We start from the raw sequence: 9,216 nt of genomic DNA, 5'->3' as shown, positions 1-9,216 counted from the left end.
AACACATCTCGTGTCCTAACTCGAGAAATGGCTAGCATAAGGAAGCACACAGAAAATTCCAAGGCCTCTTCCTCTCATTCTAGTAAACTTCATGAGAACTTTCTCTCAAAAGATAATGAAGATGCATACAGTCATTTCTTTGAGGCTAAGATAACTCCATCTCATCTCCTAATTCAAAGAGACATTAACTTTCCAGTTATGCCTCTTTTTGATTCAATTCAATTCTCTTTCATTCTCACTCTGATTTATGCTTATCATCATGACACATTCTAGTTTTTCCTTACAAACCTGAGAATGAATGAAAATCATACTAAGATGTCTTCATTTGTTTTTAAATAGTGAGTAGATATTATTAAAGAAGATTTAGACACCTTCCTTCATCTTAAACTGAAGGGGTTATGGCGCACACAATGACCTCTAGACCTAATTTTGACTGGTCTAAAATTAATCAAACTGTTAAAGGTGTTGCTTCAGTCAATCATTTATCCCATGTGTACTTCCTGAACCAAAATGCTAGGATCATCTAACATGTATTAAGGACTTCTGTTATACTTAAAACTGGTGATTGTATCAACCTAACTCCATTATTATCTATAGTCACATACATCATCATGATCAACGCTCTTATAGATGAAGCTCAACTGATTATGGACTATATCTATAAGCTTTCTGCATTGGACTTCCTCATAATAGGAGAAATAATTTGGTGTCCTGTATTCTAGAAAAGAAATACAACTTGATTCATCCTGATCCACCTACTTAGCTTCCTATATATTTTACCGATGCTTCTTTTCATTCACTTTTTAACCATGACCAAGGATTTGAGGGAGAAGAATCTAATGAAGAAGAAGCTCCTGCACCTGCACCTGCTCTTGCACCTGATTAGCATTTCTATCAAGAAATGATTCAGAGATTTAATAGAGTTGAATCTCATTTTGATCAAATTGAGACTCACTTAAACTAGCAGGATGTAAGGTATAATGAAGATATGGGGTGGATTTGAAGACAGTTTGGCTCGATCGACACTCAAGTTGTTACGATCAATAACTACTTTATGATATTCACCCCTCAGCTAGGGTCCTTAAGGATTTTAGTTGTTATTTCTCTATCATACTTGATATATGTGTTGTTTTCTTTCTATAATCATGTGATGACTTAGTTAGATTATTTTTTTTTCTGGTTTCATGTATTGGATGTATTTGTTTCATGTGCTTAATGAAATGATGTTTGTCGTGTATTGAAGTGATTATTCTTGAATTATTTTAAGTTTTTATAGACTAATCAAATGTAGTTGATCTATAAAATGAAATTTTAAAATACTTTGCTCTACAAATTAATTTCCTTGCAAAATTTAATTTCTCAAAATTTTAAATTAAATTATGGTTAGATGTAGATTAGAAGATCATCTTCATGTTCTTATAGACAAATATTATTTAGTTATAATTATTGTAAAAGAGATGTCTTATTTTTATTTTATTTCTTCTTTAATATGTTCTTTTTGTTAATTATTGGAATTTATTTTATGATTAGTTGATATTGGAAAGAACAAAAAATGTAAAAAGGTGCAAAAAGTATGCCAGGCTTGAAAAGATGCACAAAATATGCCACATGTTTAAAAATATTCACAATGTTCATCAAAATAAAAAGAGGAACAAAATTAGCCCTAATTGAAAAGATGCACAGAGTGTGTCAAAAATTGAAAAGATTTACAATGTCGCCTATTAAAAGTTTTAAGCAATTATTTCCTTTATCTTTCTATCTCTTATTCAAATTCAATTAATCAATAATAATCCTCATTATTGAATTATAAGATAATTAATCTTTATTTCTTTAATCTTGTAATAATTATTTTTTTATATGTCTAGAAAGAACAGTGAACCTGGTTAGCTTGTCTTATCTTAATTATTCTTTATTTTAAAATAGGAGACTTTCCTTTTCACATTAAGATGTGAATATTATCTTGCAAATAATTTAAAATATTCTTCTTGATCATCTATTAGATTTGTCAATAAAAACTTTCTTTTTCAAAAGGTACATCCCATTTTATTGTTGTCAAAAGGGGGAGTCATTAGTTATTGTTTGATGTGTGTATGATTTTATGTGTGTATGATTTTTGTGTGATTTAATCATGTGTATTTGTTGTGTCTGGTATGTATGTGATTTGTTATTGTGTTTTTTTTTTTCAATTTGTTTTTGTTTTGATTTTGATTGAAATCCCTTATTTTTTATTGAGAATTCATTGAGAGGGAGCTTAGGAGAAAAATGATCTTTTATTTTAACACAAACAATAAGTGTTTTGCCATCATAAATAAGTGAGAGATTGTTGCAACTTAGATTTGAAGATTAAGTTTTATATAATGTGATTTTTTATGATATCAAAATATTATTGTTTTGATTACTGATTCTCCTAACATACATTGAATATATTTTATTTTTATTGTTTGTGTTCACTAATATTTTAGGAAAATCATACTCCAAACCACCGAAGACTTTAAGACATAGTAGATTAGAGTTTCATGTAATAAAGTATGTAAATTTTCTATTTTTCTTGAGTCTGAGAGAGTGTGATTGTAATTAGGTAACCATGCACACACACATTATAGGAGTGAGTTAAAACTTAAATTTTTAAAACTAATTATATTGTATGATTTTAAATCGTACTAGATAATTTATCATGGTAGTTCCTCTAAAATGAAGTTAATTAAATCATGCTGAGAATTTTTTTTGTGTTGTTTGTATTGTATGATGTATGTTCATATTGTACGATATATATTCATACAGATGACTTCAAGAGTATGAAATTAGTGTGTACTAATTTATCCCATACAAACACATCATTCTTTGGACTGTTCATCATGTACGAAGTGGGGTTCGTAGAGACGACTCATAGTATAAGAAATGAGATGCGTACGGGATCGTACCAGATAAATTAGTTCAATTTTAAATAGTTCATATAATACAATGTTAGTTCATACATATGACTGATAAAGTACAAATTAGGTTCATACAGGGTTGTACATGGCTTTTTGAACTATTCGTACAGTTGATATGCAATCATACTCTACGATCTGAGTATGTTCCGTTTGAAATTTTCAATTTTTTAGATGGCTTTTCTTATTTTTCATATATAAGTGTCCAAAAAACTGTCACTAAAAATCTATTGCTATGAATTTTTTCTTGAGAGTAAAAAGGAGAGTGCTTTGGGAGAGTATTTAGGAGTTAAGTGTAGGAGATCTTGCGAGTGGAAATTGTGAGGGGTTTATAAGATTGCCCAAATGTGAGAATCTATAAGTGTGTTTTTCAAAACTCTACTCTGCTTCTTTGAAGACTATTGAGAGAAGATCTACAGAGTAGATCTGGTACTCTGTCGTCACTAGAAGAGTGAAAAAGGATGTTGGTACTCTTCCATCACTAGAAGGGTGAAAAAGGACGTTAGTACTCTGCCATCACTAGGAGGGTGAAAAAGGACGTTGGTATTCTTCCATCACCAGGAGGGTGAAAAGGGACATCGGTATTCTGCCACATTGGGTTGGTAGAAGAAAGTTTGTAAGGGCTTCTCCACCTTACTTTGGGAGCAAAAGGAAAGTCACTTTTATTTAGTGTAATATCTGAAGAAAGAGTGTTCAGGGAGTGGACGTAAGTCTAGTTGGACCGAACCATTATAAAATTTGGTATTCTTCAGTTCCTTTATTTTTACTGCATTTTTATTTTTGACACGTTATTTTATTATGGTTGAAAAGTATTTTTGTGAAAATCTTTTTCTATAAGTAACTGCATACTAAAGGATCATTGTGTAAAAAATTCTTAAAACAAATTTTTAAAATCAAAGATATTTTAAATTACCAATTCACCCCCCCTTTTAGTTATCCTTGGGACAATTCTACTAGATCTAACAGCATACTCAAACTTTCACTTTAATCAATCTTAATGATTTTAATATAAGGACTTGATGAGAATACTAATTGCATCTTCAGGTTAACTATGATTTTAAATTTTAATCTATGCATATCTAATTTTTAATAATAATTTTTAATCTTTTAATTTTAAAAGTTAATTTCATAAAGGTATAGTTTATAAATTCCAATTAGGATAATAGCTTAATTAATTAAATGAATTAAGTATTAGTTTTTCCAAACTATGAAATATAAATAAAGTTCATTCAAATTAGGATCAAGGGTTTTATTATTATTTTAATTTTACATAATTTTTAATTATAAAATTTTTATGATTTAATTAAATAATCAAACTATAAAAGTAATTGGAGGATAATAACAATTTAAGCATAAAAGGAATTTGCCAATGTGTAAATAAACACATAAATAAATACAATAAACATATTCTCTCATATGAATGATAAAAGGCTCATAAAATTATGTTGAACATAAACATGACATAACATTCATAACATAATGAGTACTTGCATAATACATACATGAGTTGCCTCTTAGAAGCGCTAAGTTTACAGTCTTGAACTAGACTATAAATGAAAATGAAAAATGAAATAACATAAAAGTGCAACACAAAAACTAAAAAGATTAATTTCAGTCCTTTCTCTCTCAAGCCTACCCCTAATAATCAGGGTCTTCCTTATATTCCTCTCTCTAAGCTGCAAATAAAAGGTTGGTACTCAGGTGCAGAAGGAAACTCATACTGCTCTGGCCTTTCTATAAATGGACTATTTCTGAACATTCCAATAAGAGACTCATTAAAATCAAAAGTGTACTAGTAGTATTTCACTTGTTGGTCCATGTAATGAGCCATCTGCATTTTCACCTCACATTTCCAGTCTTGTGAATCTCCTTAAAATTGAGTCACATTCTCCATTTGCCACTAAAGTTTTCCACTTGATCACTTAAAGATTTAAGAGTCCTAACACTCCTCTTACTGCTACCCCTCCCTGCCACTCTAGAAAACCTAGGCTCGCTAGGATCCTCCTCTTCTCTATCATATTATTTAAACTTCAATATTTATCCCCTAGTGAGAGTACCTATAGGGAATAACTGTTCTTCATTCTGATCACCCCTCTCCTACTGATACAAAAATGGCATATACTAAAGAAGGGTTGCCTAGACCCATAGAAGTAGATCCCCTCAAAATGTACATAAGGGAAGACAAGATCAACTTTTTAATAATAATAATATAGCCCTTTTGAATGGAAAAATTTAGGATGGCTCTATCCATGTTAGCTTACTAATGTTCTTGCTAGGGACAATTAGGGTAGAGATAAAATAAAGCCAGGCCTTGGAGGTTTGAGTTATATAGTATACAGGGAAATTAATGATTTTCTATTCTCCAATCTTCCACCAAGCTCCACTATTCGATCCACAAAGTTAGTCTAAAATTTCTTGGAAGTCAAATAGTGTATATATAAAAGAAAAATATTCATTAAATTCCATATCTTTTAGCTTAAGGGCTCTATTAATGGTGGATGTGTCAAAAGGTACCCATCTCCCTCTCACATAACATTTAATATCAAAATCCTCTTTTTTGTTTGCAAAAAAAATCACAAACTATACTTGTAATCGTCACAAATGGTTCCTCATTAAAATGAGCCCAACCTCTATCAAAAATGGTTTGAAGGATTGGTTGGGTTGGGATGAGAAACTCATGCTCAGGGATAAAAGGTTTAGTCATTACCCACTCAGTATACCTTGACTCAGCTGCCTCAGAAACTAATTTTAGTTTATCGTAGGTGGCAGCTCTCTTCTTCCTTGATCTTAAGCTATTTTTAAAAAAAACTTAGGGGTAAGAGGAATAGAGAGATTGAGTGAAAATGCAATGTGAAATGAGATGAAAATGGAATGCCTATTTATAAATGATGAAACGCTGTGGTGCTACAAGGTACTACGCCATGGCGCTCAATGTATGCATTAAATAACAAAATATTAGATTCAAATGCTCTAGCGGTACATTCCATGTGGTGCATTGGTGCTGGTTCTAGGAATTTGAAATGACTTTTTGGAAACAGGCAACCGTTGTGGCATTGTCACATGTAAACGCACCAACGGTCATATCAGTTGACAGCTATGGTGCTATCAATACTACAGTGATGAAAATGACCAAATAAATTATGCATTTCTAGTTGGGTCCTTCCCAAGTCCTCAATCATTAAAGTTTCTTTCACCATTTACCTCCCCTGCAACACCTTATTGGGAACTCAACATCTTAGAGCTTTTAGCTTAGTACTATTTCCAAATGGACTCATCCACTCTTATATTGTTAATGATCAAATCATAGAGTTATTTATTTAACATTCTTTTCTAATATTTTCATTTTTAATGCTTGCTAACCATATTTTTCAACTAAGATCTAATGTTATTAAGTTTTTTATTAAACTTAGCTTAATGAACCCTCTAAGCCTAAGGTAGTCCTTAACCAAAGTTTTGAAAGACTTTTCTTAACTTCAACCAACCTAGACCTTAGGCCCTGCTAGATTTGGGAAATTTAGTTTAGTTATTTATATATGTATATAAATTTACATTTTGATTTGTATTCTTAGGGATTAAAGCCATTATAGCCTCCACTAGATTAAATTCCTCTTATATCTAGCCCAACTTTGTTCTGGTTATATATCTATCTTGCTTTTAACATTTTAGTCAAAGTGGATTGAAGTCATCATAGGCCCAATTGGATTAGGTTCATTAAAGATCCTACCTATCTTAATTATAAGTGTCCATAGATTTGTCATTTGACATCTTTATGTCTTACACTTGAATAGTGTATCATCATATATTAGATGGACTCTATAGTTCTCCATGTGATAATGGCTTTTTTTTATTAAATAAAAAATAATTATTACAGTCGACACACTATGTTGATATATATTCATAACAATATGACATTCACTCACAAGTTCATACTTGTTAGTGCTTGTACATGCCAATTTAGTCATTTTTCGTACATACTTACAACTTCAACCTAATGTACTCCCCCTCCCCCTCCACTCTAGAGCTAAAGCCTCCTAGATCCATCTAAGAGCCATGCCTTACTAGCTTATAATTTTGGGCATTGTAATCGAGTACTATATAGACCATTCAGTCCTAACATTAATGAGTCCCTTAGCCAAACCTATTTCCATATATGTGTCACTGGTTGGGTTAATCATTTCACACAAATTGCCTATATTTCTTGTAGGCAATTCCATAAAACTTACATTGTACTCATTATTGGACCCCATAATAACACTTTGAGGAGTTTTATTCCATAGAAATCATTAATTAGTAATTTTTGAAGGGCTAATGCAATGACTTCTTTATATAATTAAACATGCATTTGTGTATGATAATATGTACAACTTGGGGAAATAAATAAACCTTTAGAGTTTAAGATAAAAGATAGAGTGAGAGATGTTTGTGGAATGATCTATGAAATATTCTTTTTTTTTTTCATGTCCTACATTTTATTAGCTTCACTTTATTTATTAGATACATTTGTCAGCATTATTTATTTCATTTTTATACATATGCTTGTTAGACATAGGGAATGATTTAAAAAGTTAAAATTAATCCACTTTTTAAATTATATAAATCAAGTCCAATAAAAATATTTCTATTTAAAAAGCTTTTAAATGAATTTCATTAGTCTAGTTGTAGTTCGAAGATAGAGATGAGCATCATTTGGAAGAACATCCCTAGGTTAAAAATATAAGATATATTCAATAGAGCATATTTGATGTATATAATCATATAAAGCCTTGAGTACATCAATATGTGAACTTAAAATAATTATAATTTATATATTGCATAGAAAACTTTCATGTTTATGTGGGCTATCTTGTCATAGTGGTATGACCATAAGGTTCATTATTCCTACCTACCACTTAATCTATTATGCATGAGAAGTTAATGCCATCACTTTGAATTTATTTAAATGCTTTGAAGGTTTCTCATTTATATAGAAGGCATAAATCATATCATAAACTTCATTCAACCTGTCCCCATATTTAGGCATTTAAGAGGTAATATCTAGTACATGTCCTATCTTACAAGTTGAGTTTCCTAGTTGAATATCTTTATCTAGGATAATTATTTTTTCCTCAACTAGAAATAAATATTGAGTAATTATTTTGTAGTGTGAAGCCTCATGATCTAATTGGGAAGAATTACCTTTTTAAATCTTTTGTGTTGCAGATACCACGAATTATGTTTTGATGATTAGCAAACACTCTTGCTTCTTTTCGACTGCCTTTACTACTGAAATTTTTAGGATTCAAAGATCGGACAGAAATAAGAATCAGCTCAAGACTGGGTAAATTAGGGTTGAGTCAGCCTGTAATTTTCTTTCTTCTTTCTTGAGTTAATTGTAATTGTTTGAAGTGACTGATGTTAAGTAACCCTACACACACACACTTGAGAGATTTAGAACTTGTGTTTTTACTCACATCGGCCCGGACGATCGGGTTCAAAATAGAAGATCTAATCAGGATTTCTTAGTTAAGGCAGCCGTAATTAACTGATCGGCCTGAATGATACCTGTATCGGCCAGGACGATATGCTCAATACATAAAGAAATTGCCGCCATGATCTATTTAGGTATTCTGTATTTTTGGAAATCGGCCAGGATGATTCTTTTATCGGCTTGGACGATATAGTATAATTATGCCTAAATTAATCCGACAATCATGGGAATAATTAAGGATGATTGATACGATCACATCGTCCTGAACGATCGCAAGATAGGCCTGGATGATCCATTCAAAAATCCTTGGTTTCTCCTGGATGATAAATATCGGCCAGTATAAATTCAGGGCGATGCTCTGGCCGATTTGGATCGGACAGCTCAAATTCAATGCGATGCTCTGGATGATTTTCCTCTGATTTGAACTGATCGACCGAGACGATCGTGATATCGTCCTGGACGATCAAGCAAATTTTCAATTGTCTAGTTTGCATTCAGGGCAATGCTCTGGCCGATCTTATGAGATTTGTACTGATCGGCCTGTACGATTTCCATATCGTCCTGGACGATAAAGTCAGAAACTTGTAATTAATGAGCTCCTTTGAAGCTCTTCTATTTAAGAGCTCTTGTTCAATATTTTTGAACATCCTTGGCTACTGTCTTGACCTGTGAAAACCTAAAGAAGAGAGAGAGAGGATCTTTTGAGGGGGTTCACAAGGGTTACTCCAAGCATTATTTCACTTCTTCTTTCCTAGAGTCTCTTGTCCTTGGAAAGGTTGGGAGAGGTATGTTTCAGTAAGTGATCGTGGTTCTCTGCCT

Source organism: Dendrobium catenatum, unplaced genomic scaffold (assembly GCF_001605985.2).
Source record: "Dendrobium catenatum unplaced genomic scaffold, ASM160598v2 fragScaff_scaffold_1038, whole genome shotgun sequence".
NCBI lineage: Eukaryota > Viridiplantae > Streptophyta > Magnoliopsida > Asparagales > Orchidaceae > Dendrobium > Dendrobium catenatum.
Note: the sequence above shows the minus strand (reverse complement) of the source record.